Below are 23,495 nucleotides of genomic sequence, written 5' to 3'. Positions count from 1 at the left end.
TAGGTAAACAGTTTCTCTGATGTATCCAAACACTGTCTAAAACATTTTTAACATATTCCATCCATTTAACCTCAATCTGACCAGTACACATCAATTTGTACATAAAACTAGACAGTTTGCTTGCATTGGATAGAAGAGTATACCAAAATTTTATCATTCTTAGTTTAATATTAACAGTAATAGGATACCTGCCGGTTTCTCCGTAAATCATGAAATTAGATGTATTTTTTCGTAGACCGAGAATTCTTTTACAGAACTAGATGTATTTTCCAACATACTTGTATTTTCGTATTAAGGATGAAAGATTACTAATATAATTCTATAGCGATTGACCTACGGGATCATCCCGCAGAAAATACGTTGCGCCATTGTCCCTATAGTTTATCTGTATGTTCTATATGTGTGCATTGTTTGGTTTTTAAACATTAATTACCGTCCTTAATATGTATTTTTTTGTTCTTTTTTGTCTTGACAAAGGGGTAGATCACCTCAACAATTCAACAATATTCTGTCCACATTGTAAGAACTACTTATTTGTCCAATATTTACTATTACAAGTAATGTCCATCCTACAAACATAAAGATCTAGTGTTATCTGGACAACAACCGTTGATATTACTTCATTGACCCATATAATTTTATAGTATAATATTGTTCTCTGGGTTCTGTCCCCTGGCCGAGACACACCAAAGTCTATAAAAGTGGTAGTTTCTGCTCCTGCTAAGCGCTCGGCATACAGTGAGTGGGACGACTGGTTCGCCCGTTGTCAGTATAATGTGACCGGGTGGGGTGTTGCTTGGCGTCTTCGGTGGCACGCTTGAGTGTTATAACAATATAAAGTTATGTTTCCACTAGACATAACCATAGCTGTTAAAAGAACGTTAATTAACCAAACAAACAAACACACAAACTCTTGCTTACATGTACAATTGTACAACTAGAAACATATATATTATGTAATCATATAAAACTATGTTTCTGTTACAAGATTACTACATGCATATAGCCTATACACAGCGGAATTTAAAGAGTTTAGGGTAGGTGTACATTGTATATATTATAAATGCATATTTTTTTTTTTAATCGGACATCATTTACCTTTATCAAAAAGAAAACATGTTCCTCTCTTAATTTATAAGAGAAAATATCCTGTAATCACAATCACTGCCGTATTAGGTAAATATATCTTCTTTGCCGTAAAAACAACTTTTTTCAACTATAATATTGGGTTACATTCTGCTTTTACGAAACTCATAGTTCAGCTAGCATGGTTATAAAATAGGATAGACACAGGTGGATAACGACCTAGATGATAACACATCGATGTACCATACAGTGACCTGTCAATCATTATCAGGTCAGGTCTTTTGTTCACTAATGTCGCAATGTGTCAACACCGTTTCGCACGGTGTCGATATATGATTTGCAGATTCAGATTCTTTATTTTGCTTAAGTTTTTCAACTTATCTCAACATATCAACAAATACATGCATAATAATAGATAATGCTACATAAGGACATTTTTCTCATTACAAAACCATAACCAAAACCAAGAGAGAGAGGAAGGGTAAAAAAATTTGGTCTTAACCTGACAGCAATTTTCATCTTTCTAAAGCAAAAGAAATATATTTACCCAAATTATTTAAGTCCTTTACATTTTGTGTATTTAATATTTGAATTAACTTAAACATGCAAGGAATTCACATATATGATGGTTTTATAAATTTCAATCTTAAATCTTCATACACTTTACATTTAAAAACGAAATGGAATTCATCTTCAATATCATCATTACAAAATGAACATATTCTCTGATTCTTAGGTATATTCCTATATCTCCCCCTCTCTATATTCAAATCATGGGCAGATAACCGAAATTTAGGTATGCTTCTCTTAACTTTAAAGCCTAAAGATTTATTTAAATAAGGTTGACAAAAATAAGTTGTAATAAGATGTTTTGTATAATTTTCCTTTAGATGAATCATTTATCAAACGTACACATTTCTGTCTAAAAGATCTTCTAACTTGAGTTTAAATATATCAGAATCAGATTTAAGAAACGATTTCAAATCATATATACATAGCCCATACCACAATTATTTAATTCCAATCTCAACTGTAAAATCTAGCTATGATTATTTTATTCCATTTCTTTACGACATTACTTTAAAATGCAATTGTCGGAATTTTTTAGTTTCATCCAGTAATTAAATATTCTAATTTTCATGATAATAGATAAAGAAACTCTTCCGAGTTTAATATATACCATAGCATTACTAGTGTTTTTCTTCACACCAAGTGCTCTTTTTTTAAGAAGCTGTTGTGTACCTTTTCAATGTCAGGAGCTTTTCGAAATCCCCATATTTCACCTCCATAATTCAAAACACTACTAACATACGGACTGGTTTCAACGTTAAAAAAAGTTGTATTTCATACATTCATAACAGCGAACAAAGCTTTTTACCTTGTTCCGAGATATTCCTTTGAGTTTTAAAAAAAAATCCGTTATAGTTTAACATAAGCCCCAGATTATTGAATTCATTTACGACCTCAATTGGCTCATTATTGTAATATCATTTCTCATTATTTCTCATAGTTCAACCATTTCTAAAAACAATAATTTTTGTTTTCTGAACATTAACAGTAAGCCCCAATTTTGTAGTATAATCCTGTAAGGAATTCAAAATGACTTGGAGATCATTTGGCGACTCGGATGACAACACCATATCATCTGCATACATGAGTGGAAAACTATTAATGGTTCGAATCTCTAATAAAGTGCAATTATCATTATTAAAATTAATTTCTAAGTCATTGACAAACGATGTAAATAATATCGGCGACAAAATTTCTCCTTGGAATAATCCACTGTTGACCTTTTAGAAATCTGAGGTACCATTGTATTTTACACATCTTACATCATCATAAATACTTCTTATACTTCTCAACATTTTGCCTTCTATTCCCTCCTTTATAAGTTTACACAACAGATTACGCCTATTTACAAAATCAAATGCCTTTTTATAATCGACAAACAACAGTATAATCGTTTTCGTTTTCTTAGTGCCCTATCTATCAGACATTGCAGAGCGAAAATGGCATCCACCGTTGAAAGACGTTTCCGGAAACCAAATTGTGCGTTTGCTAATTTATTATAATTTTGATCAACTGTAACGAGCCTTTCATTTAACACAGAAGTGAATATTTTACCAAGACAACTGACTAAAGTAATTCCTTGGTAATAATAAGGATTTTCTTTATCTCATTTTTTAAAAACAGGGATACATGTACCAATACTCCATGAGGATCGGAATTGTCCCGAGTCAAATATTCAGTTAAATATGGTCGTAAGACATGGAATAAGAAAATATTTTGCTGTTATAAAAAGTTAATTGTACAAACCATCAAGTCCACAAGACTTATTACGTTTGAGTTTACTTATTGCCATTTTCACCTCTCTTTCACGATACCGTTCCATTACCTACGTCATATTCTAGTAAAAACTCTGCAGCCTCTTCATTTGCATCTACACTTGTCGGCTGCAAGTTTCTAAAATGATCATAAAAAGCTTGACTTGTTATTTTGGCCATTGTTTTGCCTACCTTTTTTCTTAAACATTTTATGAAACCTTTCCGGATTATTTTTTCTGGGGAAATTCATTAAATTACCTTGATGTCGTTTGTACCCTCTCTTTAGTCTAGCTTCGACTTTCTTATACTGTTTTTTCTTGCCAATAAGCTCACTGTGGTTTTGTTAAAGATGCTCCACCGCTGACAAATGGTATTTTTTCACTATCAAAAACAGCAGCAGACGATTTGATATTTTTCTTCAGTTACAAAAGTTACTTACTTTACACCATTACCATCGTTGAAAAGTTTGAGCTTCTAATTTTACTTCAAGTTTAAAATATCGAAAATAATCAATTGCATCCCGAAAAAAATCCATTACACTATATCCTATGTGGAATAATGTACTGATTGCGCATGCACCAAAGGCAAATTAAACTATTTTATATTATATTTTGTGTTAACTAGACATATATATACATGATTAAACACCAATTATTGTTCAAATTATGAATATCATTTATGCTCTGTCGGCGGTGGAGCATCTTTAAGATTTACATTGACAAAAAATTCTTAAAGCTGATCTCATATACGATTTATGATACTTGTTTCGAATTTTTCATTTGAAAATGAAAAACTCAAATCTCGAATAATAAATTTAATATGAAGGAAACCGAATGACAGATCCCCTATCTATCAACAAGAACAATAACTATTTGAAACGTCTAAATATTAAGCCTTCGTCCAAAATTGGTATATTTGGTACCTGTAAACAAGACACCCCTTCAAAGGTAGACTGGGTTGCCTATCGTAGTTTTTCCATCCTCCACAAAGTTTCGCTCCGAAAATACAACTAGTATTTATGAGCGCAGCCTAGCGGAGATAATTGGTACTAACGCAGGTAACCCAATCTCATCCTCGATACTCTGATCACTTACGATCTCTACACCCCTGGACTATCTCATTGTAAAACTGGAGGTAATTTAATCATTTGATGTACATCAAAAGAGCCGTATAGCGGTACACTGTTGTTGACTGTTTTTCAAGATACATTTAGGAAATTCAAAGCTTGATTTAAAGACCATAATGAGGTCAAAACGGTATAAAGCTAGTATATTAATAATCCGAAATAAAAGGCCAAAATAAATTCAAAGTAAAAGTAAAATCAAAATCATTTCTAAAGACATATTTTCGATTCCTGCTTATTATCGAGATTTTAGGTGTATCAAACAGTCATGTTATGAATCAGTGAATAAATAAATAAATAATTTAAATAAATAAATACAATAAATGATAAATAAATAAATAAACAAATGTTCTCTTATTTTTCAGAAAAATGAAACTTTGGCATCGATTTACCCCCAGACGTTTTGTAGCTATTACATTATGTATCAGCATCATTATCATCGGATTGGCTTTATTAAAGTACATTGATAGATTGGACATTTCGCCAAAGGAAACTGTTGCTATATTCCATCAGGGAGATATATCATATGTAAGAGATATTACAATAGGAAATTCCACATCGACTCACTATCTAGCCAACAGTATAATTCGGAAAAAGAAGAACATTTATTTCTACAATCCAGAATTCTTCCCCGTGTTTGATGATTGGATAGTTGATACGTGGGGAACAGGAAAGAAATTTGAAAACTGTCCGGTATCCGATTGTATTGTAACTAAAAACAAAAACATATCTATGGACAAAGTAGATGCCGTTATCTTTAAGCCAAGGGCCATGCGATACTGCCCTCCAAAGAAAACTCCAGCAGGTCAAGTCTGGATATTTGCTGAATTTGAAAGTCCAACTTACTATTTCCAAAAGAAGTGCTTTTACGCCCTGAAGAATAAAGTGAACTGGACCATGTCATATCGCCGAGATGCTGACTTTACACTCGAACATGGCTACTTTAGAAAAAGCAATAAACCCAAATACAACCAGAAAGATTTAGATGAAATTTATGCTAAGAAGAACAAGATGGCTGTGGCGTTTATAAGTAACTGTAAAGCACGTAGCAAGAGACATGAATTTATCAAACTTTTACAGTCTCATGGTATCCAAGTTGACATATTTGGATCATGCGGAACTAAATTGAAGGAATGTGACAACGATCTTCGCTATCGTGCATGCTTTAATATATCAGGGAGTCTTGAACCAGATTGCTTCGTTACAGTTCTTCCAAAGTATAAGTTTTTTCTTTCATTTGAAAATGCCCTTTGTTGGGATTACACGACAGAAAAATCTCAACATCGTGTCATGCAGCATCCAATAGTGCCAGTAATACGAGATGGCAGTAACAGAACCATATTTCACCCCCCTCATTCCTACCTTAACACAAACGACTACAAATCTGTGAAAGAACTTGCTCAACATATGAAGACGTTAGCTAACAACAAGACAGCTTATTTGGAATATTTTGAATGGAAGCAATATTACGAAACAGAAGACATGTTTTTTAATGGAACGCTGCATTTTGTAGTATTGTGAAAGACAAACAATCCGGAGAAACACCGCCGTGTTTACCGTGACGTAGCAGCTTGGCACATAAACCCAAACGGAAAACAAGCATGCCATAATGCATCGGATCTGACTCCTTAGGTCAAACCTTTACTGGGTGAGGACTATGATGAGAAAAACGTCACAATAACTGCCTTAGTTGCCTGTGTGTACTCAGGATTTTTTTCCTGCATTGACTAAACGAACGTGAACCGGGATATATAATTATGATACGTCAGAACGATGAAAACCGATTAAAAAAAACGACAGGTAAAAGGTTACACAATACGTCGCGTTATTCCACTCCCATGCCGTTTTATAAATGTGTTTGATGTTGGATAAATAAATTGATATTCCAGTAGACGTTCCAGACTACTAATTAGGCGAGATTTTAACCTTGGACTCGAACTTCTTACTTCAGTGTCACGTCACAAATTGTTCTTATCGTCATTATTAATCGAATGACGTCATACTGCTGTTCTTTGATCGCTGTATGCAGATGCAGGACAAACCACTCCTAAAATCGGATGTGTGACGTCATCGGATTGCATGCTTTCGTATTCCTACAATAACCTGTCAACTCAAAATTGTTATTTATTCAGCGTTACATCTAGCCGTACGATTAGCCGTTCGGTGATTTTGATAAAATTGACGCACATATCCCGGGCTTGAACTTGGTTACAATGGTTGATGATTATTTGTCGGGAAGTAGATTATCGTTCAAATATCTATATAGAGATTAAAAAAGGCATTCTTTAAGTAGTAATGCATGGAATAGTTGTTTATAATTTAAATGATTTGTTCTTAAAACGCACTTCATTTCCGACACACAAAAATTGGAATTTGCTCAACAACAATAACAACTTTTAAAAACATATATATAGACACTTACTCTAATAATCAAAACTTTTCTCCATTCTCTCTCAGAATATATTCAATCGACACCAGAAAGATATGTTTCTGACACTGAAAACGATCTGCTCCAAATTCTGAACTCTTCACTAATTTCTAGGTTCCATAACAGTTCAAAAAGGCAATACTAAATCACCTCATAAAGTACGTGAAAAAAATAATAATGAAAGAGCATTCACGCTTCAGTACAATAAATAGCCAAAACAATATATCAAACAAATGTGACCTACTTAATTTTATTTACCGTGACGTCATGATCACATACAGAACATTCCGATGATTGTTTGTTTATTTAATTAATTAAAGACCTATTAAAGTGATGTATGGCCGTAGCTGGGCGAAAACTATGTACTATAGAAGTGAATATAATAATGTTAGCATTAAAATCATTTCCAGTTCTTATTTGTACTTGTAAAATCAAAGCCTATGCATTGAAAATGCTACAATTCTCAAAATGTTGGTAACTTTTGTTACTAAATAACATATTAAAGGCTTATCGTGATTCCTGAATATGAAAAATACGGCACATATAACTTTACCAGCTATGATTATATAAGGAAGGCCTCCCATGTATGTAGCGTGTATGCAATGCATATTGCGTGTTTTGGAAGACTGCGGTATATCCGAGGATGAACAGTAGAACAGTAGAATATACAGTAACATTTTTACTAAATCATGTTCATGCAGAAAAAAAACCCAATGCCGACATGATTATCCTTGGTAATGCAATACAATTGATAAGACTCGTACCAATCATAACTTTATACAGTAGGCAAGCAAAGCTTAAACATGTAGTTTGTACAAAATAACCTTAATTTAAAGTCTAAGATGTAGTACTCTGACATTATTTTTCAATGTTTCCTTCTAAATCATCAAATACATATACGTAAATATAAGAAAATGACTACAAAAATCTGGCCTTCTTGCTTTACAATTCAATTTTAAAATAAAAAAAAGTTTCTGAAATATAATATAATATACATCACCCATGTAATTGCAAGCAATAGATAATAATATTTCTATTTATTTTATCTGGCTTTCGTTCAGTGAATGTGTTTTTGTCACATAACCTATCTTGTCTCAATCCATATAACTTTTTTCAGGATTTATTTGAAAGACATGTAAAAGCTTTTAACATGTTTAATCTTGTTTAAAGAGAAACTAGGTTATAAGATAATGTAAGTGATGGTTTACTAAAAAAATGTTTATGGTAATACCACTTTGGTTGATTTTTAAAGCCGATCTAAGGAGTTCTACATGAAGAATATACGGACACAGAGGGTCACTCTGTCGTACCCCACGTTGTCAAAACTTCAAAACAATTTTAGCAATAGTCAATATTAAAGGTAGGTCTCGCCCAATGAAATACTGTATATAAAGAATACGAAATTGAAATTTATCCTGTACAGAGATATAATCTTCAGTTCATTTTCGATGCATACAACGAAGAATATGGGTGGTCATTGCCTAGCTTGACCAGGAAAATACTCCTCTAAAAATAGAGCGAAGTCAAGCTTTACATGGAACATGGCGTAATTTTTTTTTACCAACACGAGGCCGCATCAACAAACGGAAGCGTGCAACAAAATGTCGGTTAGAAGTGATAGTCTTGTCACGGCATGTTTAGTCAAAAAAAAAAAAAAAAAAAAAACAGTCGAAGTGCGATGGATTGTTTATACATAATATATATAGAACACTTCAAGTTACTTACATACGCTCGCTAGCTTAGTACATCAAACATTTATGTTGTTAGTCTGCTGCTGTATGTGCTCTAGCATATGTTTTGAAATTTAACTCACCATGTGCAACATGAGTCCCAATAGAATCGGGCGAGTTCCGCTTGAGATGTGGCTTCTGTTTCTTCTATTGCTACATGCCATCTCTGAATTTCATTCCCTAGAGATATCCTAGGGTGCTACCGATTCCATTCTAATTTCCTCCTCTTTGTTGCCGATTCAGATACATTTTTTTCTTCACAGGCTTATATTCACCCATTTTGTTTATGTTTAGTGCGAAACAATGCGCATGAGCCAAGCTTCGACAACACAATCCATCGCAGCTTCATTTGAATGTTATCCTGTCAGCCTGACATCGGTATAAATCAAGGATTTCCTTCAATTTTGTATTCAAGATACATTTGTTCAATATCATACGCATTTAGAAATTAAATTGATGTATTTTTTAAAATGTTTTTCGCTTATCGGATATGACAAAAAAATTATTTGGTTGGGCGAAACCTACCTTTAAAGTGAATAGTCGGGCAAAGGAAACCAGTCTAAATGCGTTCTTTGGCCTTCCAAAAGTCATTGTATACCATAATGATGGTCAAGTTCTGCTTACGGTGTCCAGTTTTGACCATTGAAATTTTGGGGAAGCCCCGTGTAAATTTAGCACAGTTCTAAATATAAATTGCCAAACTCTTTGAAAACGAGGCTGCGTGGAAATGTCAACATGGACATGTGTTTCTCGGTCGTGTCGGTTTCGTTTCGTGTGATAAACCACTAATGCGGTATGTAAATTGTTGTTTTGAGATGATACATTTGATGCAAATGAAGTATTCTTACATTAATGACAATGCTTTGTAATCATTTTTCGATAAAAGCATCTTTATACATGGAAATCGACACAAATATTCGGCCGATGCAGAGATGGGGCCCCGACAAGAGGCAATTATTGCAGCATCGCATTCGTCGTATTTTACATCAAACGAATCATGAAGGTTAAATCAGAGATTTCAATAGTAATGATATTTAAATCTCTGGTTAAATACAAATAATCGTAACATAATTTCCCATTTAAAACCACACGAAAACGCTCCATACAACTTCCATGCATGTAGCTGTCAAAGATGTGAAAATAAATTAGCTCATACATAGATATTTTACAAGTACAATATATCCCAGTGGGCACATAACGTCCGGACAACATTTTGGCAACGTTTTATTTAGGTTGCGACGTCGGGGACATTCTGACAATGTTGTGAGAACGTTTTTCTCCAAACGTCCTCACGACATTAGCACTTGACGTCCTGAGAATGTTTTTATATGGTTAGGAAAAAAAAATTTTGACAATAATTTAATATATTTCAAAAAGTATTATAGTTGGAAACAACTTTTAAAGGAAGCGAATGAATCTATTCAAATAATGATACATACAAGTAGGCCTTATATTTTTTTTCAATAATTATTAACTAATAAAAAAATAATTAATCATTTTTTGTACTTTTAAATAGTTTTATTTTTTTAATTACAGATACTATAGGTATTAATTGAATAGATGAAAACAAAACAAAAAGTATAATTATAAATACCAAGTTTACATACCGATTATTACGTCAAATATGTAAACTACCGAGTTATGATAAAAGAGTTGTGTTACCTCCCTTTCATTTTAAAGTTTATCCGCTAGGGGTCGGTATTAACTATTTAAAACAAAAAATTAAAATCATTAGAATAAAGCGTCTTTTTATACCAATAAATTGTGATTTTATTTATATGACATTTTACATATTTTCCCCGCACACTACAGAAACTAGGAGTGGAAACTCGTAAAGATTTGTTTGGTGTTTGCGCGGTTATTTTCACTTCCGGTTCTTTGTTCATTCAAACTTTGTGTACACACGTGCTTCACACCGATAACATTTCTTAGCCTCGACAGCATCCAAACAGGATATATAACTTCCAGATATCGACAGATATTTCAAGGTAAGTCTTTGTTGATTCGTATACAAACTTGTTTTTAAAAGAATGTGTTTATTATATTATATCGCGGTAAGTTATTTTATCTATATGTGTAGTCAGTATTTTGAGTATGTATACACATATACATTAACTTATACAAATTCCCTGATGTGCCTGTATCCTATTTGTGTTTTTATTTATGTAATAACGTACCGGCACATGAAAAATATATCGTCTAAATCATTATATAGATTTTTAATATTTTATTCTGTTTTTCTTTTACAGATGAGAATGCTTATATAAGTACACACGGAAGTACGTGAAATGGCTCCTACACAAACAGTCTAGGTGGAAGTTGTTGCACCTATTTCATGCAGGATGAGCAGAAGACATTAAAATATTATATAAACACTATATTTTGTTGTTATTGTACTTCAAAATACTAGAATAATGAAAATAAACAACGTAACATACAAACGTTGTGAAAACATTATATGAAAACATTCGGCGGACGTTGTCAAAAAACGTTCCCCAAACTTTCATTTGCAACCTTTTTGCAACCTAAATGCAACGTTGCGATCGGACCTAATAAAAACGTCCTCCGGATGTTGTGTGCCCACTGGGATGTGTTCAATTATTCGTGTAGTTTTTTGCAGAGATTTAATTAAATTATCTATGTCTCTGGTTTTTTTTGTAAACAATATTTGTGTTCTGGAGAGAGATGACATGAATGTCCAGCTGGAAGGAAAGAAACTTTTATAATGTATATGTATTGTACAATGTATATATGTAAACGTACATTCCATGTAGCTGCTATAGAATTACAACTAGGAAATTCTCTCAAACATTGATAATATTTAATTATTCACATTCATGTAGGCCTATGCTGTGAGAATTAACACATCATATATATTTCCAGAAAACATATAGGCCTACATGTATGTTACTTTCCTTTTCTGTTGTTTCCTGTTTTTTTGTGCTCTGGAGAAAAAGATGATTGAGTTGGATTTGTTTGTTTGTTTTGTTTGATTAATTAACGTCCTATTAACAGCTATGGTCATGTAAGGACGGCCTCCCATGTATGCGGTGTGTTGGGGGGGGGGGGGGGGGCTAAAAGACAGAAAATCATGAGGTTGGGAACTTGAGTGGGGGGTTGAAATATAGAAGAAATAGCTACAGATAACTGGAATAGGAAGGGTGCTTTATCATTGATCGGTTCATTGCATATTTGGGGTTTACATGGCTTTTTTTGGTTATTTAGTCTCATTGATTTTGGAGCAACTTTGAATCCATATGGTACTGTATATCTTTCTTTTTTCCATGTGTAGCTATTTCTTCTGTATTTCAACCCCCCGCCCAAGTCACAACTTCCCAATAGGTACCACTTTTTTTGTTTAGAACTCAAATCAAAGACAGATGTACATAGTACTACATACTACATTTTAGTCTATGTGTTTGTAATCACTGTTACTACAGTATTAATACATGAATGGTCTATGTACAAGTTACACATAGACAATAAATGTGAAATTTGGTTCAGACAAAAAGATTTGTAACATTTCAGATAACTTGCTAGTTTTATGGTTTTATTTATATGTTGAGTCTACTCTCTTGTAAAGTAGAATTTAGAAATCCTAAGACAATGGTATCTATATTGCTATATAAAAAAAATCCTTAATTTTAAAAGTAATTGAAAAGCTATCTCACAAGCCCTGACAAACAAATGGGCAGGCATATGGATGCAAGAATTATAATCATTGGATCTAGAGGACTAATATAAACAAATATTTCTACAAAGTTAAACAATGAAAACGTATTGCATCATAATTTTATTTAATGATTACAGATGAAAGGAACATTTAATAAATTAATACTGTTTAAATGCTCTGTTCATGATCTTCTAGGTCCATATTGGTAAAGTTTACTTTCAAGAGCACTCAAATCAACATTCTTCAGTCTTCATATGATGCTAATTGTATGTATGTACATGCACATGTATACAGGTCCAAGGGATGAACTTTCTGTATTCATGTCACTATGCATGCATGGTGCCTGAAAAAAAGAACCAACAATTTTTATATCTGTTGAATATGACAAAAATTGAAATTATCAATTTCAAATATAATATTTGTAAAATGTTGCGTGAAACCCTGAACACTCATCAAGGACCCAAGGTTTAGATGTTAATTTTATGCCAATCAGTCAGAACTAAAATATTATTCAATTTTGCTAAAAACTGTTTGTTTATATTAGCGTAATAACTGGGTGGAAGCCTAATTTGTACACGGCCATCATGTGTGAACTCGGTTGAATTATTGTGGCGAAAAAGCTGATCGCACGCCTCTGGCACCTTTAGTGTTGTAATATCCCCGCCACTGTTAACACCCGACCGGACACACTGTCCGTTTTTTTGATAGCCGAATTGCGTCAATGTGTGAATGTATCTGACTTGTACGGTATTACATCCTGGGAGCATTAGTGTTTATAATGCCACAACGCTTGATCCAATCGTCCATCGATAGATGAATTTCATAAATATTGTGCAGATGGAACAATGTATTGTTAACATGAAACTGTATTTCCTTATTATCACCAATCCATGTTCTTATATTACACAAATGAATAAATGTAGGTTCATTCTACAGGTTTTTTTTTATTTTAGAGAAAACATTTTATAAGTTGAGAATGTGTCACTGATGTTTTGTTTGTTTGTTTGTTTGATTTATTAACGTCCTATTAACAGCTATGGTCATGTAAGGACGGCCTCCCATGTATGCAGTGTGTTGCGTGTATGTTGTGCGAGGTGAGTGTACTGGGAGACTGCGGTATGTTCGTGTTGTGTCTTCTTGTATAGTGGAACTGTTGCCCTTTTTATAGTGCTATATCACTGAAGCATGCCGCCGAAGACACCAAGCAACACACCCCACCCAGTCACATTATACTGACAACGGGCGAACCAGTCGTCCCACTCCCTGTATGCTGAACGCTAAGCAGGAGCAGAAACTACCACTTTTATAGACTTTGGTGTGTCTCGGCCAGGGGACAGAACCCAGAGCCTTCCTCACAGGGGCGAACGCTCAACTCAAGGCCAAAGTGTCACTGATCCATTTGATAGAATCAAATATTGTTTCAAAAAAAGATTCAAAATTCATTATCTATAGTTCCAACAAAAATTCAGAATAATTATAAATGATACATGGCTGCAGTACATTTCAACTCTGTAAAGTTTGTCATATACACATGAACCAGGTACAGTTGTAATAAATATACAAACTAAAGAACAAGCTAAAACCTACATGTACATATGTATATGTGTATATCAGAACATATACAATACAATTTTACCAATTAACCTAAAATGTAAATCCTTCATACAATGTATGTGTATAACACTACCAGAACATGTACTGAACAATAATTTACAAATTAAATATCTATAAATATATACATCAGAACTGTATGAATTGACCGGTAGCATAATATTATAGATTAATTGAAACAAATCTTAGCTTGATAATGCACTAGCGGTTACATTCTAACTGTACATGCATTACAACGGTACATTTTATAAATATACAGGGCATTCATTACCCCTAAAGAGGCCCCACGAAAGAACCGCTATTTACCCCAGGGTTACGTTTTACGCGATTGGGGAACAGGTATGAAACATGTGACCATACGTGACCACTCATTCATGAAAAAATACTGCTAGGGACTATTTACATAATGATCAAAATACGAAGACTCACTCACAATCAGCTGAGCAGGGAGTACCGGGTAGTAGGCCTAGGTACGTACAGTAGCGGTCCGGAGCCGCGTGCTCGTTTGAACTGTTCTCTTCACTATAACAAGTTGTATTAACACTCTCCATACATCGTAATGTTTACCGAGTCATTTGTTGGGATTGTCGCTGCTCCATTGCCTTTCCTTTCGCATTTTAGGTGAGTCAGTTGGTTGTTGGTTGTTTTGGCGGAAACCTTTTGGTTCAAAACGACGGTAGCCATGTTTTGTTTACTAAGGAGAGTGGTGGATGTTGCGCATGCGTTCAGATTGAACTGCACTGATAGCCGGTCGTGAGGACGCATTAGGATTCCCATAATAAATATTAATTTATTCGCATACAGAGCGATTTTGATGGGAGATTTTATTTTTCTACTTCATAAGAAATTATACTGGATATATTAACACCATTTTACCGATTTTAGCCCTTCTTTGCCCGACTATTCGCTTTAAACAATTGGAATATAATATTTCATAAAATAAAATATTTGAAAAAAATATTGCATGAATGGAATGAAAAAGGTAATGTTTTTAATATTACTATATCACTATATTTTGTGCACTTTCTGATGTTGACAACATTTTTTACCAAATTGGTGCCACGAAGATTTATTTCAACGGAACATTAAAATTAAAAGAAATAGTCGGTTAAAAAGTAGATATAAGGAATGATTTTTATTTGTTGTTTTTTACTGGTGTGTGAACTGCATTTGTTTGACAGATATTTCAATATGAGGCGCTAACTTTTAAAATATATGTCCATCAAATGCAGATGATGAACCAGTAAACAACAAAAAATAAAATTATTCCTTAGATAATTTGAGGCCCAAAAACCGTGAAACGTAGCGAGTCAAATATGAAATCAAAGTCCAGAGAATCAAACTTTTTGTTCGAAATATATCAATAAAAGTAGTCTAGGGACAACTGTATAACAAACGTGAGAAATTTGTAGGGTCCGAAATGTTACTAGCTTGCTGTTAATACTATACCTATCATCATACAGCTACTAAATAATATACCGCAGTCTCCCAAAACACGCAACATACACGCAACACACCGCATGTACATGGGAGGGGCCGTCCTTATATGACAAAAGCTGTTAATAGGACGTTAATCAAACAAACAAACAAATCTTGCAGAGGGGGCATCCACGTGGCAAGAGCTGGGCAACACGTGAAACTGCGGAGGCAGGTTCAGTGTTGGCAGACACCCTCTAATAACATTTATAAAATTCAATAAATAAAATGTACTTTTTAATATTTACCACTTTTTGTTTATTTTATATGCAATATATTATGGATATGCATCTAAATGCATTGGCACATAATAGTTTACCATGAAAAATAATTTTATGAATACACGTATTAATTACCAAGACATAATGTAATATTATTATATAAAATATAATACCATATATTTATATTGTTACGGGGCCGTTTTAACTGAGGCGGCCGTTTTTACAGTGGGGCCGTTTTAATACTGGGATTCATTTACCTGTACAATTCTAAACAGACGCTACTAATTGTCATTAAGCGGGTCGTCATATTTTTCTCAGCGTTTTCTAAATTATGTGTGGTAGTTGATTATCACTACGGCATACGAACAAACAACGAATTACACATTATCTGTTAATCTAGATTGATAGAATCTTGCATAGGTCTGAAATGTGGACAAGGATATCTCAACTCGAGTGAAATATTTTGACGGCCAATATCTTTCACGAGGATCGAGATATCCCTGTCCACATGACAAACCTATGTTTGATTATTTTTCTCACATACTTAAACGACAAACGTGAAAGTTCATTTGTTTAGAAACATTTTGAAAGCATCGTCATTAAAGCGACGTTGTAATGCATCAAAATTATGACGTCGTCGAAAATGATCACTGCATATAATTATGACGTCACGTTATTGTCAAGTGCGTGTTGACTGTTTTTTCCTCACCCGGTAATAGACAGTTATCTTTTCCCTTACAACCGCGGGATAACCCTGTCAAGTTTGGGAAAATTAAACAAGAAAACCTGCATTATTTGGTGTTTTAACATCATCTTCAGCAATCGATATAGATCTGATATATATTACTTAGTAAGGTATCTGACACGTATTAAATATGTATTTTACTCAAATTTACATGGTTTATTTAGGTTCATGTCCCTTTAATATAAATAGAGAGATCTCCTAGGTCTACCTAGTCTACCGGATCCCCTAGGTCAGTCTACCGGATCCCCTTGGTCAGTCTACTGGATCTCCTAGGTCAGTCTACTGGATCCCCTGGTCAGTCTATATTATCTCTTAGGTCAGCCTACTGGATTCCCTAGGACAGTCTATAGTATCCCTAAGAACAGTCTACCGGCTCCCCTAGGTCGGTCTACCATCTCCCCTAGGTCAGTCTACTGGGTCTCCTAGATCAGTCTACTGGATCCTCTAGGTCAGTATATACATATGTAGTATCCCCAAGGTCAGTCTACCAGATCCCCTAGGTCAGTCTATAGTATCTCTTGGGTCAGTCTACTGGATCTCCTAGGTCAGTCTACTGGATCCCCTAGGTCAATCTACCGGATCCCCTTGGTCAGTCTACTGGATCTCCTAGGTCAGTCTACTGAATCCCTTTGTCAGTCTACCGGATCCCCTAGGTCAGTCGACCGGATATCCTAGGTCAGTCCACTGGATCCCCTAGGTCAGTCTTCCAGATCACCTAGGTCAGTCCACTGGATCCCCTAGGTCAGTCTACCAGATCCCCTAGGTCAGAAAACAAGTAAGTCCTAGCTGATTATGTTTACCATAACTGCATGGTAACATTGAACTTTGAACTTGCGTATGAAAATATTCTATGCAACGTAAAGGGGCTACTATTTAAAAAAAGAAACACATGGCTTTGTTTACATTTTGACGTAACATTACGTGTATATTGCTGTTTTTCATAGAATTTGCGGAAAATGTAAACAATACATATATGTTTTATATTTAAATATGATACAAACATTTTTAAATTAACAATTGTATAAAGAAACGAGAAAAACATCCCGACCGGGGCGACGTGCAGCGCTTTCATTTTTGTTAAAAATGTTATCAAATGTAAACATTACCTCTGTGTCTGTGTCCTACGATCGAGTCTTTGGGGTTGACGGGCGTGAGACCCTCTGACAGAGCTAGGTCAGTTATAAACATATTCTCTTGTCTTTGTTCTTTGAGAATTTAATCATGTGTATTATAAAACATGCACCGCTAGTAATCCACGTGTTGACAGTCACACGTCACCACAAATACATTGTATCCATCGAACACAAGTGAAGTTGTTCCATCTATAGATGGCGATGGATCTAAGCGTAGATTATAAATCACATGGCTCCGAAGGATGTAATATCGTCAAGTCAGACGACATTCTCAAAAAAAATTAGCTACTTGAACATCGGTGTTTTGACAACTTCGGAAAACTCCAGTGAGTAAGCGTGCGTCAGCCTCGCATCGCTTCCCAATAACGGTCACCGAGTTCACACATGTGGCCGAGTACAAATACTTTATGTTATTACGTTATATATTAACTTTTAGCTAAATTTAATACCTATTTAAAGTTCTGATATGATTAAATAAAATTATCACTAAAATTTACTCTGTTTGTCATGTTTATTTTACATTAAACTATTGAACTTTTTTTCGTCGCGGATGAATAATTTTATCTTACGTGAAGAGTCATCATTCGCTGTTGAATTGAGTGAGCTCCTCCCACTTTTGACCGAGTTTTATTGAATAATTACGTCACTTTCAAATGACGATTTTATTGCATAAAATATAAATGAAAAGTCGTGTGAGTGTAAATATAGGGATTGGATTTCGTTTTTATGTTAACCATGCTTGTATGGAGCAATTCCTCTAAGAATATATTCTATGGGTAACGCGCCCCATAGAATATATTCTTAGAGGAATCGCTCCATACAAGCATGGTTAACATAAAAACGAAATCCAATCCCTATGAATATAAACATTTTAACTAGAAATATGTCTGTTAGACATTAAGTGCACGCTAAATACTCCCTATCCTTAATTTCCGCTATGAAATCATCCTCTGCAACAGGTGTACGTATCACTTTCGCTCATTATCCTTGGGAATATTGCAAGGAGATGGTTGGTGCATTGTAATAAATACTTTCCTTTACTTTAATTGATATTGATTGATACAACAAACTTGTTTCGTTGTTAAAAATAATTGTCCGCTAGAACAACGTCCAGTCTCTGCACGCGGTGACCTACCTGTGTCATGCTTGAACGCCTTTCTAGGGTACATTAGATCTAGAGCTCACATACTCAGACTGATATTTTATGATGTGTTTTTTATTCTGTTTCTCTTACGCAAAGCTGTGCAATTTTATAAATATTAATTAGAACTGCAGCAAATGCGGTCCATGGTCACAGGGTTAAGTAAGCGATAGTGCAACGTACACCTACGATGACGTGAAATAGATTAAATATGTAGCTGGTACTAAAAGTTATCCGTTTCGTCACTTTCTTTTATTGACTATAGAAACCTGAATTGCATTGTATTGTTCCGGAAGTTTCCAAAGTCGATCAGATGCTTATAATATCTTGACCGATGCAAGGGTTTGTATAATACGTCGTTTGAAGTTTACACAAAACAAATGCGTTTAGCACTTTGAAATGTCACTGTTGTTAATTTATAGTAGATTATCGCTGACAGGTATATCTAAATATATGTTTTTGAAAGTTTGGTGTCACTAAATCATGGCGAAATCAATTAAACGCTATAAGACACTGACTATCGCGTGCGCAGTTGGAATCTGCGCATAGCGGATGTACACATATTCTACACCCGACAAGGACAATAATAGTACGAGTACAATCGCACTAATAATTAAATAATTTCTTATTTTTAAAATGCATATAGCATAACAAACTTTTCTAAATAGACTAGTGTAAACACAAAATGTAGAGTAATATTTACATTTTCGTTTTCACTTTCCTATATAACCTTACTAACCGGGCAATCGTTTACACTTGCGTAAACGCAGAGGGGCTGCTGCGCAAGAACACAAACCAAAACACTGACTTTCGCCATTATGTGAATGCGCATCCGGTTAGGCTAAAATATATGCCATTACAAGGGTTCGATATCAACATCAGTTTGAATGCAATGAGTCGCATTGTGTTAACATTAAAAAAATAAAAAAAATGAAAACATATGGAATAAATGGATTAAAAACGATTAAGTTATTGTTGAACTATATTTTATTTACTCCCGGAACTTGACACATGTTCCCGCCAAATTGGAGCCAGCTGTTTCGCGATTCCATCAATTACTCAGCGGTTCCATCAATCGTTTAACGTTGAAAAAACGAAGGTTTATTTCACCGGAACACTAAATTTAAATGAAATGGTCGGTCGAAATGTAAATATAAGGAATGTTTTTAATTTTGTGTTGTTTACTGGTGTGTAAACTGCATTTTTTGTACAGATATTTCAACATGGCGCGCTGACGCGCGTCATTTAAAATATATGTGCAAAAAATGCAGTTTACACACCAGTAAACAACAAAAAATAAAAATCATTCTTTAAATAAATCATATATATAGTTGTGTCCTCTATACAAGACTGCACACTTTGCATCTAAAAGGAACTCCTACAGCATTGGCCATCTGTTCTCTCACGCGCCGTGGTTCTTTTTGTGAAAGACTGGCACAGGTTTGGCATTGTAACTGAAAAGATAAAATTGAAATTTGATAAACAAATGAACCACTGATAAGCTCATATCTGTTTGCTTTTTTATTCAATGTAAAGATAATCTTTTGTTAACACAGGACTTAAGATTTACATTGTGACCTCATTATAAGAAGTGAGAAAAGTGTAAAAAATACTGAAAGATAAATACAAATTGAAAGTCATATCAAACAATGAAAAGGACCTACAATATTGTTCTGGTCTTCTTTGGTGGTTTCAAATCCATAACAAGGACACTGCTTTTCCATGTATACTGCAAAATGTACAAAAGAATCGGTTACAAAATTGTAAACCATCAGTATTCCAATTGTGTCTCTTTAAGGATATTTGAGTATCAAAGTAGACAGTTTCTAAAATCGAGTACCGTTAGTGCAATTGAGTAAAACATTTATTAATAACTTAGAATTGAAAATTAACTTTTACACTACAATGTATGTTTTTTTTTATCTTACCTTCATAAAGCAGGAATGTACGTGCAATCTCCCTTCTCTTCGATTCCACATCAGTCCTGGAGATACCCAACAATGTTTCTCCTGTCAGATGTCTTTCTGCAAACAGAAATTAAGTAAATAAAAATAGCAATAAATGCAGTAGGATTTGATTTTCACATCAAGTGGAAGATATATGTAAAACTTCCCCAAGAACTAGTTTGCAGAGCATGTTGCACTTCTGACATCAGAAGGCTTTAAGTTACCGAGATTGCATTGAACAATTGAATATTTAACGAATCATACATTAAAATTTTAAAAATAGGGAAAAACAGATGGAAACATAAAAATTAAATAGGTCAATATTTTTTCCAGAATTCATCATGATTGAGATTTATTTAACCCTGACTACCATCAAACAGTACACTCCACAGTTGCAGCTGTCTTGTTGTTGAGCGTGATCTTTGGTCTCTAAATGCCAGGATGTTTTATACATCAGAGTTTTATTGAGATAATGTGTGTAAATGATATGAAAAATTACACATGAATATACATTTATGTACATTTTTTTAGTAATAATCAATGTAACTGTCCAAATTTTATTTGGTTGATATATCACAAAAATCCTCAGACCTTAGTCATTTCCTACCAATTCATGTGTCAAAATATACTGCAACTATGATAAATTATCTCAATGAATAAAATTTATACACAGTTTTGATAGTTAAATGTAAAGGTATTTTTTCAATTAAAAAAAACGAGATTCCATTGCTACCTTTCAATCTATCTCATTAGTTATTACTGGTACTTGACAGTTATAATCATAGTCTACTAATCTACTAATTCTTATTCTTCAACAATGACGGACATTATTGTTTTGAAAATGGGTTACCTCCAGCTGTTAATTGCCCTTCTTAGCTGACACGAAGTTTCCCCTAGTGGGTTTTAAAAGAACACAGCTCCTCGTTTTGGTTCCACAATCTGATAAACAAATAATCACCTATATATGACATATCCACGTACCAATATCGGATGAAATGGGAAAAGATATTATTTACTTGTGTGAACATTTCATTAACACACAATAAATGTGTTTGCCCAAAACATTGTAAGGTTGATATACTTAATTATACGATAACAGGGTGTAAAATAATTCACTTGAAATGCAATATCCTCTACTTATTCTTCACATAATTTTTTATCTGTTTTTGTGATTAGGAACTGATTGATATGTCATGTTACTGTGAGTGTTACGTCATATTATTCATACAAAATGATGTAGTTTTTGCTCACAAAGGAATGATGTCACAATCAATAGAGAGACAACTCTATTCGAAGATGAAATATCTTTTCTTGGGTACAAATATTTTTTTTTCAATAATTATGTTATGAACTGCTCACCACTAAATCCCAGTGGCCTCCTCGTTGATGGTAAGCTCCTACTATAAAGTCATACTCCATGACTCTGTACTGAAGAAACAAATCATACATTTAACCATATTTTCAGTGAAATATACTTGTTTTGATCAACACCTTATAAATTTTAAGATTAAACACTACAAATTTGTATTACAGTTTTATATTAGAACAAGGAGGGGGTGACTTCCATGATGAAAGCGTAACGTAACTGCAAAAATCTGATTGATACCTTATTGTGAAATTGGCAACAGACTGAAATTATAATTTAAAAATGTGTGCAGAATTTCACCCAACGAAAATTTATGACACCATACCTTTTTACCAGTATTCACAACATGGGTATCATTGATAATGTTGGTCATTGTTGATACTGCTTCATGTTTGAGATTATTATTATCAGAAACATATATCATATATGTTTCTAGCTGTTATTTTTATTTCTGCGAAAGCAATTCAAATATTAACGAAACTGTCTTACAGAACATTAATGTCAAAAGCATTATTTTAGAAAAAAATCCACGACAACTGAAAGATTACACAAGAAAATAGCTAAAACAGATAATAAAAATATAAAAACGTTATTACAGACACGCTGCATAATATTATTCTTGTTATGTTAAATATTATCAATGTACGAAGAACATCGGGAGATTTGTAAATAAATTCGTGAAGTATAATATTCATTAACGTGAAGAGTTTGAACACGGGAAGAGGTGAGATTTGGCATCTACATGTACATATTATTTAAACGCAATTAATAAGTACTCGTATTTATATGAAAATGGAAAATGGAATAAAAAGATGTAAACGTTTGCATTTCTTCACATACAATAATGTTCGTAATGTACGAGTATATACCTACTCGAACTGTGCAGGTACGTTACATTGTAAGCCTTCACACGTACATGTACTGTACGCGTGTTAAATCAGACACGGATATATCAATAAAAATTGGACAGTCACCTTCTCACATGTGCTCGTTGTTATTTGTACCTGGAATCTCTTCAATTCCCAGCGTGACGCGCACGGGTATTTTACCTGTACATGTATTTAGGTCACGACAGGTGTTACCTTGTGTCGACCCCCTGTCGCAGGCCACGGGCGGAGTTCACGTGTAATTAACACCTTCTTGGGAGGGAGATTACCTTTATACCCAACTTACCTGTGCCCCGTACAATGTGACAGTACATTTCACGTACTGTCGTATTTCAAAGTTTTGATGTTTACAATATGCTTTTCTATAGATTACGTTGGAATGAATTAGCTTATTACACTTATACATTGTACGAATAAATATTTGTGAAATTTGTAACGGTGAATTACAGCAGAGTTGCTTGATGTGAAATGTGATCAAATAACATTATTTCTTACACCGGTTACAAATACAATTTTTCTACGTAAAAGTAATCTTCGGTGTACATGTATATACAAATGTACATGTATGCATATGCATCACTATCTTCACCGTTGTTATCATCAAT

General features: G+C 33.9%; 2 long non-coding RNA genes and 1 pseudogene across 3 annotated transcripts; 1 reads left to right on the top strand and 2 right to left on the bottom strand.

The window, feature by feature from the left end:
* The first annotated feature begins 4,902 nt into the window (after positions 1–4,902).
* LOC138334596 (3-galactosyl-N-acetylglucosaminide 4-alpha-L-fucosyltransferase FUT3-like) lies at positions 4,903–6,270 on the top strand (annotated as a pseudogene).
* Positions 6,271–20,091: 13,821 nt separating this feature from the next.
* Positions 20,092–21,091, bottom strand: LOC138334884 (uncharacterized). 2 transcript variants are annotated; one of them, XR_011210205.1, is made up of 4 exons: positions 21,008–21,091; positions 20,620–20,715; positions 20,356–20,420; positions 20,092–20,145 (listed from the first exon to the last, which is right to left on the bottom strand). It is a non-coding gene; the product is annotated as an uncharacterized lncRNA (long non-coding RNA). The 2 variants fall into 2 exon arrangements; XR_011210204.1 differs by lacking the exon at positions 21,008–21,091 and having other exon boundaries at positions 20,620–20,724.
* Positions 21,092–21,469: 378 nt separating this feature from the next.
* LOC138335207 (uncharacterized) lies at positions 21,470–22,399 on the bottom strand. The gene is made up of 3 exons (XR_011210252.1): positions 22,329–22,399; positions 21,997–22,065; positions 21,470–21,576 (listed from the first exon to the last, which is right to left on the bottom strand). It is a non-coding gene; the product is annotated as an uncharacterized lncRNA (long non-coding RNA).
* Positions 22,400–23,495: the final 1,096 nt, after the last annotated feature.

This window comes from Argopecten irradians, chromosome 11 (assembly GCF_041381155.1).
Source record: "Argopecten irradians isolate NY chromosome 11, Ai_NY, whole genome shotgun sequence".
NCBI classification, from domain to species: domain Eukaryota; kingdom Metazoa; phylum Mollusca; class Bivalvia; order Pectinida; family Pectinidae; genus Argopecten; species Argopecten irradians.
The sequence above is the reverse complement of the archived record's forward strand: the minus strand, read 5'-3'. Positions and strand labels throughout refer to the sequence as shown.